This window comes from Passer domesticus, chromosome 3 (genome assembly GCF_036417665.1).
Source record: "Passer domesticus isolate bPasDom1 chromosome 3, bPasDom1.hap1, whole genome shotgun sequence".
NCBI classification, from domain to species: Eukaryota; Metazoa; Chordata; class Aves; order Passeriformes; family Passeridae; genus Passer; species Passer domesticus.
Window position 1 is genome coordinate 71406329 of NC_087476.1, and position 22139 is coordinate 71428467.

Sequence of the window (22139 nt, forward strand, 5' to 3'; positions counted from 1 at the left end):
GCTCCCCAGACTAGCTTTGTCTCCTTGCCTTCTTCTCCATGTAATTGGAAAAGCTGTGACCTGGAGATTTTGCTGGAAGGAAAACATATCTTAAAAATCTGATTAAGCTTACTTCCCTTGCAACAAACTGTAGACAGCACTGCAACAAATACTTTCAGCCTTTTAGATCATCCATTGAAATAGAAGACAAGCAACAGATTAGCAGATTTTTTGTTCTAATTTAATCAATCTATTCACCATCACTTCAAAGCAAAAAAATGCAAACAGAAAACTGTATGCGCTTTCAATCTGGCCAAGAAAGTACTAGATGACAGAGAAAGAAAAGAAATAATAATTTATGAGATTCTTCTCTGCATGCCAAATGGTTCATTTTAACATTTAAGTGAATGGGGTTGCCTTTTTCCATCAGTTCTCTGGGGATTTACATGCTTGGCTTATATTGGCCTTGAGGGGAGTTATTAAAATAAAGAAGTATAAATTCTCTATTAAAATAAAGAAGTATAAATACTCACAGAAGATCAGAACACCAGGTTATTTGCTACAACTAAAAATAAACTTCTCTTGTGAAGTCTTAATTGAAGAAAAGTGAGTCAGCATTTCTTTCCCTTATTTTATCTTAATTTTTCCTTTCTTCTTACTGCAGCAAAGTCCAGTCTTGGAATCAGTTCTGGTCAGACAGGACTGAGAAGCAGCAGTGAGCTCCTGTGTGGCCTTTTAATTGCTACAGAATGCAAATCTGCCATTTTAGAAGCTGCATAGATACCATTTAATAATTAACCTACATAGCATTCCTTTAAAATATCATTGCATGTCATTTCTCATCTGAACAGAGCCCCAGTGGGGTAATGCTATTTCTATTACTTACAGAGATTGTTCAAGCCTGCACACGAAAGCGTGTCATTACTTTTATTCTTCAGTCTCTTATTCTTTGGTCCTCAAAACTGAACTTAAAAAGACCTATGGACTATGAGATTTGGATTCTATGATCAATATTTTCTAAAACTTTATAAAACCTGAGTATTTGACTGGAGATACCTCAAACCCAGTGTTCATATGGATGCTCCAGATGTAAATGGTTGGCAACTCAGAAGAATAAATCTTTAAAATTGAATAAGGGTCTTAAAAAATAGTAGTCAATATCACAGCAGTTTTCACAGATCAGTAGTTCTGTACCAGACAAGTCATTCACCGAGTCCAAGAGATACAAAGTCTGAAGTAAAGTTTTTGCCTTCCATCCTAGAAGGTATCATTTCTTCTTTTTTTCTTTTTCTTGTTATTTTTTTTTTTATGGATAGACAGTGTGGATGAATAATGACACATAGTTTTACACAAAATTAAAGGTTGGAGGAGATGCAATAGCTCCTACATCAACACGCAACATAAAGAGAACTGCCAGACATTACCTGCCTGCATGACAAGCCTGATACCTACAAAATTAGCCTTTCCAATCCACAAGCATAATGTTCCTTCTCAAATATTATATTAGGTAGAGTAAAATTCCCACTGGCTTCAATGACATTTTTGCCTGACTTAAGGATCTAGGAATAAAAATTTTAAAAACTGCATAGACACACATTGATCTGAGGACAGAATTAGGTGTGAACAAGGCTGACATGTTGCTTCTTCTGTCACTATCCTTTTTTTTAATGTAAAAATTGTTATTAATACTAAGACAAAATGAAAGCAGAAAATGATTCTATGCAAATCATCCAGATCTTTCCTGTCATGAAAGATGTACTACATTAATGTGTGAAGTTGGGGTCTGAAAAACTGAAGAATGGCTTTGATATATTTAAAGGTTCACTTGAAAAGAGTGACACTTGAGATGGCATCTTAGCTGCCCAACTACATGTCAAGATGATTTATCAAGTCCCAGTAACAAGATTTTGGATTACAGAATGGTAAGAAATTTTGCATCCTGCAGACAGACAGGAGAAAACCTCAAAGAACAAGCTCTGTGAAGAACAGTGACCACTCAAGGAACTCAAGTAGAATGAAAAGAAAAGGTCAGGATTAAAGGCACAAAAATAAGTGGTTCATTTAAAAAGTGTAAATACTTTAAAAAGGCAAATGAAATTCTATGCTGGTTCCCTGTCACCCAGTAATGAAGTAAATACTGAGATACGTAGTTATTACCTGTCTTTTCCATTAATTGTGGTTTGTTCTAAGAAATGTGCTAATCCTCTGAATAACATTGCAGAACAGCACAAAATAACTGAGGAAACTACTGCCACCAGAGACGAGGTGACCAAAATTTGGGAATCCAAATGGACTGGCTATTCTGCAATTAGAAACACTACATAAAGGTGAACTGGAAACACAAACATCTGTACTGAACAACTAAGAAATTAAAGCCAAATGTTTAAAGACACAACCCAATCTTACTTGATGGAGTTGAAAATACTCTCTGCCTAATTGGAGATGATTCCATAACTCAATCACTCTCTTCAACTTCCTGAAGGGTGGCTGTGGTGAGCTGGGGGTCGGTCTCTTTCTCCGGGCAACAACAGACAGAAGAAGAGGACACAGTCTCATGCTCCGCCAAGGGAGATACAAGCTAGACTTAAGGAGGAAGTTTTTCACAGAAAGAGTGGTCAAATACTGGAATCATCTGCCCAGGGAGGTGGTGGAGTCACCATCCCTGGATGTGTTTAAAAAAAGACCGGATGTGGCACTTGGTGCCATGATCTAGTTGAGGTGTTAGAACATGGGTTGGACTCGATGATCTTAAAGGTCCCTTCCAACCTAGAAATTCTGTGATTCTGTGATTCAATCACAAGGTTTTTCCCTGCTTCAGTAAGCAGCTGGCCTGGAGCATAGGATACTGTCCTGGTACAGAAATGGAAAACTGTGCTTTGCAGTGGCATAGCACTGGCAGGCACTCAGAAGCAGCAGTTCTGTTGGGACTGAGGTCTGTGAATGCAGCAGGGCTTACCAAGCAGGGCTGCCAGACTGTCGCAGTCCCTCTGGACAGGAAAGGGTCTGCAACAACAGCTGGGTGATTCAGTAATGTTGATCTTATCATAACCCCATCCCACAGGAGATGAGGGGGCTTTCAGGGATCCGCTGTCAAATGACACTCCACTGCTTTCAGAGCTCTCAGAGGGACGAATCCATGTGAAGATTGTCATCAGCATCACTTTCCTCTCCAGCAAGATACAACCAACTGCTCTGATACCATAGGGCAGCACTTCTGACATATAGAAGCAAACAACTAGAAATTCCATCTGGAGCATCACTGTCTTAAAATATTTTGCTCACTCTCACATTTAAAATTTGGTAGAATATTTCCACTTTATACCCTCTAACTCTGTAAAAATATGGGAAGTAATAAAAATCTATGACAAGTAATAGAGAAATATAAAATTAGCAGAACACAGGACAGCACAGCATTTTGGCCCTAATACTGCCCTGAAACAGGAAAAGACCGAAACAGTGTGAACAACTCGCCTTCCTCAGGAAGTTCCCCTTGGAGCTGTAAGGATACAGAGTGTCTACTGTTCAATTTCTCCCCAGCACGTTGGTACATCCTGAACAGGAGGAAGCCTAGTCTAACCTCCAGACATGCTGGGAATGGGTGGACACTTCAAGTCCAGAGGAAACAGCTTCCTCTCTTTAGGAGATCACATAAAGGCCAAGTTTGACCAAGTTTTTCCAGGTCATTTGGAAAGATGGTAGTATTTTACACATAGCAGAAGTAGTCAAAGAAAATGCTCCTTCTGCTTGTGTCAAAGTTCTCAGCATATTTAGAGATGGCTTAATTTGTAGACCTCAGTGCAACAATGATTTTGAGCATGCAATAAGGCAAGTGGCGCCTTACCTTTGATGCAAAGAATTACAACTAAACATAGATCACATACAGGAGATACTGATTTTAACAGAGAAGCCACATTCTGCTCTCAAGTTAGAAGTCAAGGCAAATATAAGTTATGGAAAATCTCAGAATGAACAGAAGTTTAACAAAGAAATAAAAACCAGAAAATAGATCTTACAAAGAGAAATGACAGGAGATGCCAGCAGCTCTGCCTATAACAACTGACAATTCTGTCTTTGAGCAAGGCATAAAAGGTTTGCAGAGGTGACAAGGAGCAGGGGAAAACCACCCTGCATAAAAAGGAACATTTGAGAAACAGACATTCCCAGAATCTGTCTCCTGAACCTTCTTTGTTGCATGCAGTACTTTTCATCCAAAGAGACAGGTGACCCTTCAAGTTCTGTGATGATTAAATTGCCTACATTCAAGAGAATTACCATACTTTCACATGGTTTCTGAGTTTCTTTCAAATTTCTGCAAAATCTGTCAAACCTGACACAGGGATTCCTTCCATGCTACATGTGGGAGACAGCAGGCAGAAAAAGACAAATTACTTTCAGTAAATAATTTACCTTAAGAAAAAAAAAAACAGCTGAAATTTTACGCATTTTTTTATTACACAGTATCAAAGCAAGCATACTGATTTTAAACTGAAGGGGCAGTAGGCCCAGCAGTCACCAGAGCTCATAACAACATGAAAAAAGATTTGCCTTGATACTTTAAGAGACTATATAAAGAGTAGGGAGAGTCACAAAGCAAACAGCACCAGACCACCCACCTGTGCAGCCCCTGGTCTGGAAGCAGCCTCCTGGCCTTCCAATTTCTCCCCTGCATGTACCACCTCTGTAGTAACCACAGGCTAGGTGCACATCCCATATCACAGGTTCGGTTACTTTTTCACAAATGATTCAAAAGCTACAAATGATTGGAGCGCACTAAGTGGAATTTTAAATTGGCTACAGAAAACCAGGGAGAAAACCATTCCTACTTCATGTGTTTGGTACTGGATGACAACATTCTCACTTCAGGGAAATCAGCTCAACCCCAATTCTCCTTTACACTGCTAACATAAATAAGCCAACTTGCCCCAGAAAGGCTTTCTTCATTGCAGACAGGTTTAACTTTATTTAAAGGACATGGATTCATGCACAATTTCTAGCTCCAGAGTGACTCTATAGTAGCACTTCTGGAAAAACGTTGGAGATCTTCACTGATGACATCGTCAGGGGATGAAGTCTCCTGAACTCTCCTAAGGGAAAGTGAAGGTTGAGCTTTCCTCTCCCATTCCATCACATGGATAGGACCATCATGTTTTCCTTGCTTCTCTGCAGCTGCCAGAATCTAAATCTCTGAAGCTGCCAGTTGTTTACACTTTGTTACACAACTTAGTAACGTATTGAAAGTATCACCTATTTTCCAAAACCCATGAGAAAAGTTTCTTTTCACTTTCTATTCTTATTTCTCTTGCATTCTTTACTAAGCAACTGGAGAGGAATGAAGGGGAAGGCAGAGGTATCAGAGAGCAATCTGCTTACATTTTCTCCTACCTGGTTCTCCTCTCTGCCTGTTTGCCACCTATTACTTCAATCCTCTGCTGACCATCTGTTCAGCCTCCCTGCTCCAACAACAAAAAAAAATTTCCTTTTTTCCTTTCTCCTCACAAAGCAAAGCCTGAACATCAAGGAGAGCCATGTGTCCAGCTTGTCCTCTGTAGATTGTCAGCAGTCACAAGACATCATCTGGAAATCATTACTCACCCGAACAAGGCAGACTCAACATGTGCAAAGGCACCAGAAGAGTTCAAACTCGTTACTTGAATTGCCACAAGTTTTTCCTGGAAGTAAGATTTATTTTAACACTGTTAGATAAGATAAAAAGACCCAGAATGAGCCCTTTATACAGATATCCAAGACAAACAACAGAGAACAATTAAGGCTTTGTGCATAGGCTAAGCTCCATGACAATTACTGACAACACCTAATGCCTGTGTTATGAAAGGCAGGAACAGGTCAAACATTTTTGTCTGACAGACAAACTATAAAACAAGTGAAATCACAATTCAATTTTTGGCTTAAGAGGATACTTTACAGCTAATATGGATGATCCACAGACCACGGGACATGTCACAGCCATTCAACAACATCAAGGCTTCTAAAAGACACAGGAACTGGTTTCAGGCGGCTGTTCTGCTGAACTTCCACGTATGCAGTCTTACACCTAGTGCTTTAGTACCTAAATTGCAACTAAAAAATCATATTCAATTACTAACCCACTTTGGCTTTTCAATTTAAGGTCACAAAGGAAAGATGAACAAAGATTTTTCTCACTCTAACCTCTCCAGAATTTTTTTTTCTAAAAGGACTCTGCAAAATTTCATGCTAGTCTTAAATGCTGCTGATTATTCTTTTCCTATCTCAACATGCTTGCTTGTCAGGCCATACAAATTAGCAAGAACCCAGGTTCCTACAGAGAGGCACAACCCTAAATCAGAGGATAAAATATATTTGTACTTCAACAAATACAATTAATTATTGCAGAAACTGTCTTCAAAACTTCTTTGTAGAAGAAAACCGCATCATTGCAACACAGAAAAAAACTTAGAAAAATGGAATTTGCCACAAAACACTGCTGCATAATCTTACTGGTTACTAAAAGAGATTAAAGGGAGAGCAGCATACAAGCATAAGAGCTTTGAAAAGCAACAAAAAAGTGGGAGGAAAGTGTTTAAAAAGCCAGTGCTATCACTGACAAAGGAAAATCACAAACACCTTCATAGCTGAACAAATTGCTACTAAGACATCAGTCCTTCAGATAATTTTAGACAGCAAAGTGGAGCTTAAAGGCATGTACTGAAGGTTAGAAGTAGTACAAATTGCAACAGTGATGAGAAAGAATATTCAGAATTCCAAACTATTTTTTAACAACCTTGAAATGACATCAAATAAAGCAGAGACTTCCTGTACCAAGGCTTACAAATGATACCTGCAAATAGCACTAGCTTACATTTTTTGTGCTGCTGTTCCCTCCAAGGATCTAGAACAGGTCTTGAAACTTCAGAGAAGCAGCAATTTCTTTTTTAGAAAATAGCTGACAATGAGACCATGATACAGAGAAGCAGTGTCCTACATACACGGAACTTTTCAGAAACTCTTTGTAAACTATTTGACCACTGTTGGCTGTACTAGCCATCCTTTCTGCAATGCAATTACAGGGCTTCCAAACAAGAAAAAATGCTCAGCAGAGAGGTTGAGCAGAGCCTGGTCTGCAGTCATTTCAGAGACAAGAGAGCTTTAATATATCACTTTCCTTAATCCCTAATAATCTTTGCCCTAGCTGCTTCCTCCTGACATTATGCAACCTGCACATAACGGCATATGAGTTTCATTAAACGCACAAGTAATATTTGGCTATGCCTGACATAGCAATGTAAACATGATGCTTTTGACCATGAACATGCAGTGATGCCTTAAAAGCCTCTCTGCTCCTTACACACAAAGCTGGGGCAGAGATTTACACAATGTAAGTGGGAGAATTACTGCAGCTGAGCAAAACAGATGTACCTACAAGAACGTACGTGCGCTAAGTGCTTCTACTAATCCTGAGCACCCAAAAGGGCAGAGTCACAGACAGAAGGGCACACTGTTGAGTGGACAGATGTTTTTTTGAACTGCTTTCAAGACAGGATCATTAATTTAATTGGCTGACTTCAAAATGTTGTTTACACTGTAAATTCTTTGCTAGTTTTCTTATTAACTTCCTAGTGCAAAACTCTACTGCAGTAGAGCTCTTGAAAACAACAGCTTTAATATCTCTAAGCTAAGGTGGTCACAAACGAAGGCACAAGATTTCACACAGGGTGATAAAGTGCACTTTATAAATTAGTTGTACACACCTCTTTACACTGCATAGTAAAAAAGGGATTCCAATGACATTCCAATGGAAGACAAACACCAGCATATTTCAGATTACCATGTAATCTTCACTGATGTTACCATGCTTTCTTTTTTTCTTCAATACACTCTGGTCACCAGAGCCAGGCATAAATCTACGCCTTCCCCTTATCTGGATAAACTATAAAATATTTGAGCTCCCTGTAGCCTTTTGTTTTTGTTTTTTAAGAGAGAATTCATATTTAGCTTAGAAAGATGATGAAAAAAGCAGCCTTATTACTATTCAAAATCTCTTTCTAGATTGAAGCAGACAGTTTCAGCATTAATAGAAAATATTTTGTTTGAATTAAACCCTAAGACCTCTGTTTCTGTAATGTCCATAAAGGAAAGAAATTAAAGGTCTTGCCCTTCATATTGAGTCTCTGCATTGCTATATTGTAAGTAGGATGAATGAACTCATTCTTCAAAGCAGCAGAATGCTCTAATGCAGTGGCCCTTTAAAAAAATTCCCTGAAAATAGAAATTTCTCTTGAAACTGACACTCTTTCTTGACTTTAGACTATGAGTTTCTTTCTCATACATTTTATTTGCCATATGACCCAAGCTGTCTTCCTCTCTGACTCCTAAGTCTATGCTGTTTGTGTCATTTTCTCCTCCATTCGTTTTGGTTTCTACTCTGCCTTTCAAATTCCTCTTTTTCAGATTTTGTCAACTTTGCTCTTTCACTTAAGCTGTAAATCATTCAATACCTTGGGGAATTTTACTTCTGGTTTTGCTCTCTGTACCAAACTTGCAGTGTTTAAGCCACTTCTAGAAAAGAAAACTTTTAAGTACAAGTAAGTACTAATAAGGATTCCTGAGACAGCAGTTTGTGAACACTTTACTGGTCATTCTGGTGATGTTGAAACAACTTCCCAATAGCTGATGTAGACTCTTCTATAATAGCTTAATTGAACATTTTCTAATAGCAAATGTTCTTTAGGTATGATTTCACATGCTTAGATGATGTAATCTTTATGACCTAAATTATTTTTCAATTATTTTGCTTGAAAAGGAAATTTTAATTTCCTAAGTTTTGAATACATGGGGCAGAAATCCAACTCTGGCAAAAATCAAGGTCCATATCTTCAGAACATCCCAAAACTTGCAGCAAGAACAGCATTATGAGGCTATTCCAAAATGTCCAACTTTAGGATTAGAACTGCACCTCCTCTCTTAACCTTCTCACTAAGCTGCAAGTGCAGCAGTAACTTCTTCTGGACACTCTCAGGACAAACTATTCAGCTCTACAGACAACACCCACCTATTTCTCACCACTCCTTCATGGAAAAGGTGGACAGGCAGATGGAATTGTCCACTGGCTGGACCACAACAAACCTGGGCTGTGACACCAAATGAATGAAATTTTCTGTGAGTCTCACAGCTGAAAATAGAGAAGACGACTCAGGTTTCCTGCTCAGATATCCAGTCTAATTATTGGACAGTTAAGAACTTAAGAGAGACAGTCTGCCCAGAAACCACTGGAGAAAAGAGAAGTGGAGGGAGTCAAATCGGGAAAAAAGTCATGATGAAGAGCAGGTTGAAAGGTGCTGCTGAAGAACTGAGCCCAAGGGAAACTCCAGTGGTCTGCAGCAGATGAGCAGATTGCAGCCAATTTCCTAGGGCACTCTGTTCAAGTGTGAGTAGAGCTGAGTGGTACAGTTCACCACACTGGAGAATAATTTTTCAATAGAGCTGCTGCCTCCTGCCTGGCTGACTGACTAATATGTCAGTTGAACAATTAGATTGGTTTTTCCATCCTCTTCCCTCACAATTCAATTTTAAATGTTGGGACAAATTGCCCACCATCTAATAGAAGTAGACTTGTTTAGGCAAAGTTGAGGAACATTCAACATTTTCCCAACTTTAAGGTCCCCCATAGATTTTGCTGCTAACACCAGGTCAAGTTGTAGAAATGAGAAATGCTCACACAGCAAATGCTTCCACAGTGTTGGATTGCAAGAGGCTTTTTCAAAGTGCTGTTTGTGCATTTTAGCTGTGAAACTTCCAGGGATATCAGCAGGAGTCACACAGCTAAATCCCCAAGCAACACTTTTGGAAGATGACTTATATTTAAAGGAGGATTAGAAGAAAATACTTCTTAAGCCATTTTCCGTGTAACATTATCAGTCTAAAATTTGGAGAAATACAGAATCATTTGGGGGAAATACATTATTCACTGGGTATCAATTTTTCCATCCAATTAGGCTGGGCAGCTACGCTGAGTATTTAACACACACCCTTGCTTTCCCCTTCCTTTCCACAGAGTGTATATATTAAACACAAGTTAAGACTTCTGGGTTTTCAACTTTGTTGATTTTACATTCCTTCTGGGATTTAAAGTACTACTTTGTTTAATTATTTTTCCTCTACTCATCCACACTATTGAATGACAGTAATAATGAACTCAGAATCATTGTACAAATCCCAGTAGGAACCATTCACAGTTTGCTAATAGGACATTATATTTGCATTACCAAGTTCAGTTCAAAGCACATTGTGTAAATTAGCTCTGAGGGTTACTACCATGAATCTAAAACCAGAACATCAGGTCAATTAGCACAGCTCCAAAGTACAGTATTTTGGGTGAAAACAGAAGGGGTATGATTAAAATTCTAGGAAATCCTCTTTTCAGCTAAGTGCCTCTGAAAAGATGTCTGGTTTCACTTCTGGGAGAAACCAGAATGCCTCAGCTCACAGCAGTGTAGCCTGATGCCAGTGACCCTGATGCCTGATAAGTTCTATTGACCTGTTCTAAAGAGGGGGCAAAATTAACTCCCAGGAGGTGTGGAAATCCTCAGAACCCCACAGAGACATTTTCCCATCCAAATTAAAAGAGGAGGTAAGTATGAGGAAGATTTGGAGGATGTGTGAATTTAACATAGAATATATTGCTTAGATAAAAATGCAACTAACCCACAAAAGATACTCAGTTTCCCCCAAGAAAACGAACCCAGCATGTACCAACCCACAGCCAGAGACTACAAAATCACAGTTTAATAATGAAAGGTGGCCCTCAACACATTAAGGCAAGCATTCCCAGCAGCAACTTGTAGGGCTATTTACTTTTAGGGCAGACAAACATACATGTACGCACACACAGACAAATATGGAAGCAGTTAATGAACTTAATGAACTTTAGAGGCTACATCTTTGGACAAGTTGCTGGAACAGGAACATGCAGACATGACAGGAAAAGAGGTACCCTAATGAAGCTATACCTCATGAGACAGATGAAGCCAGAAGGTGCCACCCAAAAAATGAATGGAAGGGCCAATGGATATTATTCTGGTCAAGTCTGTTAATTGTTCTAGATCCTACAGTCAGTTCAGGTCAGTCTTATCAAGCCACCAAATCAGTACAGTATATACCTCTGCCTGATAATACCTCTGCCTGGCTAAAGATGATCTTAAGATTCATTCCTTAAAACATTTTGTGGTTAAGCTTCTAAAATTTTAGTGTAACTGCCTTGAAAGGCTGCTTATTCTGTAAATGCTAAAACAAAATACATTATTATTCTCTGCAGAAAGATACTTGAAATAACAATTAGGCAACTTCAAAATTATTTTACCTCCAAATAAATAATGGGATTTCTGATTACACAACAGAAGTCATTCAGTGGACAAGCTTTATGGTCAACTGTATAAAAATGGTCATTCCTCACACAAGAAGATTTCTAGACCTGGGACACAGAGGGGTATTTAATCATTAATATTTATAATTCTTCAATTTATTAGGCTGCAGCCTAATGGATCTATAGGGGCTGAATGAACTAAGCAAAACTTCTCACAAGGCCTGAAAGAAATTGCTGGGTTATGTACAGGACCAGGTAGAAAGGTATAAATAAAGAGATACGGGGGAACAAATTTGGATGTTTTGAGTTGAGTACCTCCACAAAATACTTTTGGGTCCATGTGCATGACCAGCTAAATAGCTGTAACCTCCTGGTGGAAGTGGTGAGAATGAAAGGATTTGCCTAAGTGAGAAAACAGCAAACAAATACATACCAGATTCCACCCTAGCTGCAATGCAAACTGATGTGTGAAAGAGAAAATGGGCTTTTAGTGAATTATAAATAGCTGGCAAGGACTGAATACTCAGCTGGGCGAAAAATGCTTTGTATGGAAGACAGTAACACATGAAAGATCAGAAAGCATACATAAATTGAAATAAAATGAATATGTTGTCAGAATACAAACAAATGAAAGATGTATTTTGGAGAGTAAGCACTATAAGATGCTTACTATTGCATGACAAGTCAGCAACAAAGAGAGATGAGCTAGAGTGCCCAGAAAAGTAAAAGATATTTGGTATAATAAGTGCTTCTGAAACCAGGTAGAATAACACAAATAAATTGACTGCTTATTGTATACCTACTCAGTAGCACAGGAAAGCTCAGATTAACCTTAGGAGTCTTAGATTACAAGCACAAATGAATTTGCAGAGGCAGTGAAGCAATGTGTTACTGCAAGATTCAATAGCATCTACTGTGAAAAAAATTCTCCCTTTTAAAAGACTATTCAGCTGAATTTGAATTCTCCAATTTTTTTCAAATCACCTTATGAGTTGTTTTCTTTCCTTATTTCAATTACAACTGTTTTTTTCAATTTGCTGTTCTTTTCTGTTAGGCTCTTCATAGCTAATGTTTGTTTCATCACTTTTTAAAACCATTAAAGAGGCAGAGAAACTCTCAAATATTTTCTCCTGAAGAAGAAAAAAAACCCACAATATTTTCTGTCATCCTGCCCTTCTATATCCACACTGAAATATCAACTACAAGTTTCCTTTTAACATACGCAGATGCACAAATGTACCTGAATTTTGTCAGACTTCTAGGTGTATCCACAAAGGGTCAGGGCAAACAAGTGTGGGGAAATAAAGCTTATCTCTGCTTCCTCTGTGTTTAACATGATTCTGTCAGTCTATCATTTCCCTAATGAGTGGTGCAACTTTTATTCTTAATTGTGCATTATTCCCATTTTCAGCATTTTAAAAACTAAATTATCTAAAGAAAAAAGATGTCCAAAGGGGAATCATACCCTAAGAAAATGCATTTGAGTAACAGCAATTAAATACTCACTTTCCAAAAAGTTGAGAGGCGCAAGTGCTTAATAATGATTCATTTCAAATGAACCCAGAGAAATGAAGATTTTTAATAACTTCATTCTCCTTGGTCTTCCCCAGAAGATATTTAAACAGGGCACATGACTGCAATCAGCAGCGGGAAGTGAGTGTTGCTTCAGTAAAGCAAAATGGAGCATGTCAGCATAGGAAAATACAGCTACTTTGATTTCTGGCATTGCATCTTTGGTCAAAGTATATTTTTTGTGGGAAGTTTCATGACATTTGGATAGCTACAATTCTTCGAAAAGGATTAGCATATTTATGTTTTCATTATTATTTTTTATCAGAGTTTTGAGCACTTGTTCTCCCACCAAATCAAACAATCTGTAAGAGGTATTGGCCAGCTGAACTGGTCAAATTGACTACTGGGGCCAAGTATGGTCATTTCACAGGACTCTGACACACAACTCCTGCCACATGAGGATGTCACCTCTCCTGCTGGGCTTCTTCACAATTTCTGTGCTTTAAGGAGCTCTCCTCAACTTTTTCTGTCATGCTTTCCTTGAAAAACAGGAATCTCTGGTTCACGGAGGTTCTGGACCAGAAGCACACTGGAGTCCAGCAGAGAGTGAACAGTGCCACCTCCTGCCCCGCTGCCCCGAGCTCATGGGCCATGCCAGCCCTGCCAGCCAGGCATGGAATGGCTTACCAGGTTCAGATGGCACAACAGACCTGCCGAGCTTGCACAGTGCAAGGAGCAGTGGAGAGACACAAAAGTGAAGGTGAATTAAAAGAAAGCCTCATGTCACAGCTTCTGTCATCCTGCCATAAAAATCACCTTTAGTTACTTAGCCTAACAAGAATTACCTTTGATTACCTTAATCTTAAAGGTAATCTTAAAGGTAATCTTAAAAGATTAATTACTTTAATCTTTTATCTTCCACCCTCCTTAGTTAAGGAATTAGCAAAAAAAGCATTAAATGACACTGGATTTCCTTTATTTGATATGCACTGTCTTAAGACTTGATCAGTTCTGAGAGGTGTTAGTGTAATCTGCTTTCTACTGGGCATGGGCAAGGCCACACAGATAAACCACATCCCACTTCTAACAAAAATAAAAGTAATTATCCTGCTTTGCCAATTATTTGAAGAATATTTGTTCTTTTGCCCTGAACTGCCCAAGAAACAGACTCTGCAGCTTCACTATTTACCTGTAGTGCTTCTCATATTTACAGTGATTTCTAGGAAAATAATGCTACTCTCAAGTACATTTTGGTGATGGATTTTAATTTTCCCTGGGGGCAATTTCACTCTTACAAATGACACAATACTGCAAACATTCTTTAGATAGAGAAAAAATATACAGGCACCCTAATAAGCTATAAATCCTTTCCACAAGTTTCTGCTGTCTTTTTAAGACTTAAATTATCTTTGTTGCTGTGGATTGGGTAATCATAGCATTCCAGATGTGGATGAAGGGACCAGATGGACAACAGAGAAAATAAAATCCTTCACTGTCCAAAAAGTCTATTTCAGGAAAAAACTTGTTACAAAAAGCACAGAGGCAACAATGTACTTGGGGTACCCTGATGGGAATTCAAGCTGGGAACCACAACTATTTCAGATCAAGCAGCTTCAGACCAAAGTGACAGCTTGTATGGCTGAACTGTATTTAAGGGCAAATCTCAGCCTCTTGTAAGTGTACTTTGTTCACTGCAATGGCTGAAATGAAATGAGGATTCTCATTTTCTCCTAAAACACTGAGATTAAATTTCCCCTGGACTTGCCAGGACAGTTAATAGAAGACCCTTTTGGGAATCATCTTTTGGCAAAAAGAGAGCAGCTCGCAGGCTACTTGGGCTTCTGCCCAAGATCAGACGTTCTGTACCCAGCAGCTGCATGCAACCTCCCCCATGAGGAAGCAGAGTGGGTCCCTCAGGGGTCACTGCTGGGGCTGGCACTGTTCAGCATTTCTGTCAGTGATGCTGATTGGTGGGATGGAGTGCTCCCTCACCAAGTTCACTGAAGACACCAAGCCTTGTGGTGCAGTCAAGGCACTGGAGGGCTGGGATGGCATCCAGAGGGACCTGGACAGGCTGGAGAGATGAGCCCATGCAAACCTATGAAGTTCAACCAAGCACAGTGCAAGCTCCCACATGTGGGTTGGGGCAATCCCAGGCACATCTACAGGCTGGGCAGAGAAGAAACTGAGAGCAGCCCTTCCAGCAAAGATTTTGGGGTGATGGTTGATGAACAACTCAATGTGAGCTGGCAATGTGCACTCGCAGCCCAGAAAATCAAGGAAATCCTGGTCTGCATCCAAAGGAATGTGGCCAGCAGGTCAAGGAAGGTGATCCCACCACTGTACTCTACACTAGTGAGACCCTGGAGTCCTGCATCTGTCAGTGGTGTCCCCAACATAAGAGGACATGGAACTGTTGGAGGAAGTCCAGAGGAGGCCACAATATTGCTAAGAGGACTGGAGCACCTCCCCTGTGAACACAGGCTGAGAGAGTTTTGTCTCTTCAGCCTGGAGAAGAAAAGTTTGTACAAAGACCTCATTGCAACCTTCAAGTACCCAAAGGGGGATTCAGGGAAGCCAGAGAGGGAATCTTTCTCAGGAATGCAGTGATAGAACAAGGGGGAATGGGTACAAACTGAAAGAGGGTAGGTGTAGATTACATATTAGGAAGAAATTCTTTACTATGAGGGTGGTGAGACATTGGAACAGGTTGCCCAGAGAGGTTGTGGATGTCACAACCCTGGCAGTGTTCAAGGCTGGGTTGGGTAAGGCCTCGAGCAGCCGGTCTAGTGGGAGGTGTCCCTGCCCATCCCAGGGAGGCTTGGGACTGCATGATCTTTAAAGTCCCTTCCAACCCTTAACATTCTGCAGTTCTATAAACCACTCATCACCCTACCTTTAAACGAGTACCATTTGCTGCTAGATCCCAAAAACTAAGTGATGCTCTTCACAGAGAGAGGAACTGTTCCACCATTTCAGTTACATGAACAGAGACTCAGAAATACATGGATACTGTGTCAACACCAGCTGAGAGTACAGGGATCAGAGACAGGAGCTGAATCCAACTGCTCAGTTTGTTGCTCCAAACTGCACACTGCTTCAACAGACCCAGAGCCTGAGACTACCAAACACAACCAAAGTCAAGGCTACTTCTAAAAGCACTGAAAGCAAGGTGCAAGCAAGTTCCATCCTCAGGTATGAAAGAGGATACCCTGCATACTGCCAATGCATGTTTCACACCAGGTGAAGGGCTGGATTGTTGTGGGAAGGATTCTTCATCACCTGAAGGAACAGAAAGCTTCAAAAGTTCGCTGGGGATATCCCTGCCATCAGAAATAGCCACTGTTCAGGGAGATTGGTTTCCAGCCTCCAGCACTGGGATGTCCCACCCCTCATACCAAAGGACAGCTGGGACATGCCAACAGTTTGTGGAGGGCAAGGCTCCCCAGAGGACAGATTTTATTACTTATTGTGATTAACAATGCCGCAAGGGAGCCTTCAAACTCTTCTCAAAGGGAGACTGTAACTTGCAAAAGTCAAAGCAAAAAGTTAATCAGCTGGTACATATCACAGAAACAAACTCTAACTCCTTTCATCCTTGCAGTGAGGCTCTGCGTTTGACCTGCTTTTTTCCTCTTTTTTTTTTTTTTCCTGCTTCCATTTACCCTTCTTCAAAAAGACTATCAACAAAGGTATTTCATCTATCTGCAGGCACAGCTTCAGTATCTGCACAAACTGCCTCTGCTGCTATAGAGCCAGTGTCAGCATGCAGCTTAACCCCAAAACCACATGCAGAACATTTGCAGCTCAGGTGGCCTGGTGGGGAAGGCAGCCTTTGGGAAAGTGGACACGTCGAGGCCTATCATAAGCACAGGAATTCCTGCAGGGAGAGGGATTAGAGGGTACCACAGTGCTTCATTCTGAATCCAATAGGTTCAAAGGATGGGAGGAGAGTGGGGAAGACACTAAAACAGAAATGGAAAGATCCCATGCCACAAAACAATTTCCCTCTGTTCGGCATGGGCATTTAGGTCTCTGCATCTTTGAAAGACTGACTGACAAAAGTGATGTCAGCAAAATCCTGTTTTAGCTGCATTACTATGCTTCCAGCTCAGCACTACCATCCCCTGACAGACTGAAATGGCCAACACACACAAAGACCGACCTCAGTGTGAGCAGCTGTCACTAGTGCTGCATCAGCACAAACCATCACAGGCAAGTGACTTGCCACAGGGAACACCCAGTCCAAGCACAAGTAAAATGGTATTTCAATTCAATGATTTTGATTAGCTTCCTTCCTACTGTTATAATTTTTTCACATTTCCCTTCATAATTTTGATAAAAATTTGTCTGCCTACAAGCCAAATACTTTCAGACTTTCCAGGAAAAACACAAAAAAATATTGAGAGATCCCTCAAAAAGCCCCTTGAAAAACTTACCTCTGTTCTGAGCAGCTTCAGCTAAATTGAAATATTTATAAATGAAACAGAAGAACGAAAAGAAAACCGGAACATCCTCAAGAATCAACACAACACAAAACACAAGGAGCAAGAAGAACCCACATTAGCAGAAACATCTTCACAACTGACACCTTCAAACAACCAAAATCCTCCAAAAATTCACAAACCAAGCTCAATATACAAGCTCCAAGCATTTCTGTGCCATCTAAGTGGGATATTCCTCATCTCATAAGAGACAGAAAGTGCCCTCCTACCAGAGAAAACATGTAAAAAATTGGAAAAATTAAAAGAAAATCACTTATCCTATTACTCACCATGATGTTCATTTTTAGTAAGTTCACTTACTAAATCTCTCATTGACAGCTTTGTATCCTTTTTCCTGGTCATCTTCTGAGATCAGCACCTCTAAGTAGTTCTGGTTCTTGGGGAACAAAACTACAACTCTGAGACCTTCCTTTAATTGCTCTTCCTGAGCAAATAAACTTTTTATCTATAAATAATGGATTTTGAGTTCAACCTCCCACAGCATTCAGTGATGTTACTAAAACTCTGCTTCAAAACAGCCCCAAATCATCAGCATATTGCACAAAAAATAATGATAATTGAAGACAGCATCATTTTAAACTGAGGTCAGGAGCAAGGAGTAAAACTCTGAATCTATAAAGAAACAAAAAAAAAAATTCATTCCAGGATTTATAAGGATTCTCTTATCTTTTCCATGAAGATTGTATCAGATTTGACCGAGAATGACAGAACAAATTATTGATGGGGTGAGGCATTGCAGATTGAATCAAACAGTTCAAATAGACAGTGCTCACAGTACTGCCACTGGAAAAAAGGAAGTGAAAATCTCTTTGCCTCAATCACAGCTCCTTTGTCCACCTGCACAAAACTCCCAGACAGAGTCTGGAAGCCTACTGCTTCAAGTCCTGATGAGCATTCATGGTTCACAGTAGGAAACTGGCACAAGAAGATGTAACAAGGATAGAGCAAGGGGTCATAGGACTGAGCTCCTCTAATGACAGCCTGTGTGGATGGGGAAGTCAAACACAAAATGTGGAGTTGTTCTGGGGCTCACCTGGGATACACAGAATTGGCTCAAATGAGATAGCAAGAAGTTTTTTTGTGTAACATCTTTCATGCTACTCTAATACAAGTAGTCACAGATGGATTTATGTTTACAATAACTTTAGAAAGTAGCAAGTCTTCATTTCCTTTACTAACTCATTTCTGATGATACTTAAAGATGTATGAGTCTCAGTAGCACTAAATTTAGTTTAAAAAAGCAGTACTATTTTATTAATAGTCCCTTTACTTATTACAGATTTGTCTTAAATTAAACAATAAAACACAAACCAGGAAGATAAAATTGTGCCAGTGTGGTTCAAATATAAATTATATTTTGATTTAAATGTTTTAGAAGTATCCAGAAAATGCACAAAGCAAAGAAAAAATTTCAGGTCAAGTGAGGATAACTTTATTCTTCTTGCTGATAAACAAGCCTTTTCACATTTGCCTCAGAATGTATTTTATCTTGTTAACACAAACAGCTTTGATATGAGAATTAAGGACAAAAATCATTGCTTTCTAATCTCTTGATTGTTTTCAACTGAGATAAATTAAAAACTGTGACGGGCATTTTCAAACACTACCATTTCCTTGTAGAAAACATATCAATTTCAAATCTCAAAATGTTCCTAAAGTTACATTGAAGCAAGGAATATTTGATCAAGCTTGCTAGAGACCACATTTTGAAGAGAGAAATTGTTTTGGAGTACAGTCACACGCACAAATAATGTCATGGTAATGACTCAAAAGCAAGGCTACTTCAAAGAAGCCAAATTATTCTTCAAGAAAATACGAAATGTATCAATCAGATTTTCTCTTCCTAATCAAGTTGTTTTCTGTTCTTGACACCATTAACAGATCAATTTAGTTCAGCAGCAGAGCTAAATAAATCTGAATTAAATATTTTTGTGAGCTCTAATCACCTTGAATGCTTGTTCTACTCCAGACTTGGAACATGGCAAAGAGTTTAAAATAAAAACTTCATTGGTGTCAAGAAAGCATCAAGGGTTTCAGGTTTTAAGGAATGACGGCTCCCTCTGCTCCATCTCCAAGAGCCATAGGAGTGGCACAAGTGTGATGCTAACCACATACATTCTGACACCACATGTCATGTTGACCTGTTACAACCTCAAGGCTTCTGGCTGAAGATGGGGGTCAGGAAATGAGAATTTCTTTGTAACAGCCTGCCCATGATAAGAAGACAGTGTGAAGCCCAGCTTCCATGTCTCATTGAGAGGAACCAGTTCATCAGGCTGCAGCTGGAGACGGGTGAGCTGGTCGCTGTTGCTGACCTCAGACACACAAACTGCTCTGAGAGCCATCAGCAGCTGCTGTGCTCCATCCATCATCAGTGGGGCCACCATGGCACATTCACATCCAGGGCACAGGAAAAAGAAAAGGAGAGGCCTGCCTTGCCTCTGGAAGGCAAAGAATGCAAATGAATTGTCATGATACCTACTACACCTGGTAAGGAACCACTTGACTTTGCAAAAGCATTTGTAACATGTTTTGTCCCCACACTCTTGAGCCATACCCACCATCCAAAGAGCTGAATTTCTCTGGACTTTTTCCAGAAGCTGACTGTACTATCAGAGCAACTCACATCCAACAACATCAGACAGGGTTAGACCATAAAAATGCAGATAAGTGGTGCAACATCAGGAGGCAGAGAGCAGCTGAAATTGCTCTAGGGAGCACTTTCTGAAGAAATATGTGATCAGTGAAACCATAGAAAACAAAAGCAGAAAGGATCCTGGCAGAAAGAGAACCAGCCTGGCTCTGAGGAGAGGCCAAGCAGCACAAACTGACCACCTGATGGAACAGAAAGAAACCCAAAGAGAGGAATAGCAAGAGCTTTATTTTTTCAGTCACATCATGTGGACATGAGATGGCATTCATTTTAATGCTGCCCTTTGATACCAATAAGAAAATTCAACAATTCCAGAAAGTGAAAAATGGTTCCTGACAGAAAAAAATTATTGAATTAACCAAGACAGGCAGCATATAGATGAAGTAATTTTATTGTAGAACATCGTCTGCCTGGAAAACTGTGCAACTAGAATTTTTAATTATAAATTCAATGTCAATATAGAAAATAATAAAAATCAGAATTTCCAGTTCACTGTTTTAGACCACTCACAATCTTCTAGTTTTAGTCAACATAGAAAGTGCTAGCTCTTTCTTGCTGTGTTACAGGAAATCAATGAATGCAGTTTTGAACCCTTTACTGTATACTGTGAGAACCTAAGTAGAAAGTAAAACTAAACAGAAAAAAAGTCAAATAAGTAACCACACCAGTGGTAGCCTGCAACAACTCTGGGCTAAGGAAAGATCTTCTTCCTGCAATGGAAATTAAATAATACTTTTCCTTTTTTAGTAATCCTCTTATTAAAAAAGAATTGTCTCCATTTATAAGTGAGTAAGGATGCTGGGATGCTTTACCTATTTTTTTACCTACACACTATATTTCTCAGCTATTCACTTCTGAATCCTAATATTGGCTGAAGAAGACTCAATTAGTATATAATTCAAATTTATTTCTTTGTAATTACACAGGCTATAAAATTCATTGTTTTCAGGCACACTTTTTACATATGCACAAGTGAAGTGCCATCACTGCATTTTCCTTACATTTTTTTTCCTTAGTTACAGTTGGGGTATTGCTGGATAAGCTACAAAAGCTGAATTTTTCACTAAATTGTGCAACAATTCTCATTTCTTCTGAAAAAAAAAAAAAAAAAAACCCTCTATAGTTTTAGTGCAGCTATAACAAGTATTATGCAAATCCCTCAACTCTGCATGGTTACCCAGCCCTAGAACTCATTACAGATTCATTAGAAGCACAGTTGCTCCATCTTCTCTTTAGATACTTTGAAATTTAATCATTACCATGAACTGGGGGATAATGCTCCAATATGAACATTATATTCATCACAAAGTATTTGTACTGATGCACATGATTCTTTCATGCTTAATTTGTTATTAATCATAGTTTAGATTACAGTCACTGTTGTGGGCAGCTTTTAAAATTAAAAAAAAAATAAAAAAATCCTTACATGGAAAAACAGCCTGAATCATCTTCAAACTAATTCCCACTGTCCTCCCAGATTTTACCAAAAGTATTAAGAGAGACAAACAGAAGTTAACTATTCTTCACAGAGACTGGAGTGTCAGACTATTTTTTAGTGGGACAAGGAAAAGTTCAGAAGAGAGCAAGGCAACTGAGATAAAGGACAAGAGGGCAAGGAACTTGAAAGAGAAGCAGCTGTAGCAGTTGCTTCTCTCAAGGGCCCAGATGTTAGAGGGAGGGAAACAACCAGGATGCAGGACTGACAGGATGAAATGCAATACTGGAATATCATGTCTTGATTTAAAGAGGCAAGAAGTATGTACCAGTCTAAACAAAAAAGAAGTAACTCCAAGATTTTTCAGCACAAAAGTAAACTGCAAAGACATCTAAAAGTATAAAAGCTTGTGATTTGAGTGCTTTGATGCTGTTTACACCTGGAGAAGTTCCAGGTTTCATTATTTTTTAGGTTATTACTGACTATTACATTATTGCACGCAGCAATAATTAAAGGTAAATAAGGAGTGAGAGATACAAACAAATGTTCACAGTAAAATTTGTGACTTGAGAAAGTCTTTAAAAATTGAGAGAACTTTAACTAGCCAGAATTTGCAGTGATGAACAAAAAATATGAACAACAGGTTACTGCTATGGACATGACTTCTGCTGAACTAATCAATAAAATCAAATGCACATAAAGTCTTCATATTGTAGC

At 39.2% G+C, this 22139-nt stretch overlaps 1 protein-coding gene across 11 annotated transcripts in view; it reads right to left on the minus strand.

Moving 5' to 3' along the window:
* Positions 1-22139, minus strand: part of DISC1 (DISC1 scaffold protein) — a 193679-nt gene that overhangs the window by 35322 nt on the left and 136218 nt on the right. Inside the window, exon 10 of one of the 11 annotated variants that reach the window (XR_010358920.1) lies at positions 5572-5648. The exons of the other annotated variants lie outside the window; for them this stretch is intronic. The gene's annotated coding sequence lies outside the window, so the exon portion shown is untranslated. The remainder of the gene's footprint in view (positions 1-5571; positions 5649-22139) is intronic. 11 annotated transcript variants of the gene reach the window in all.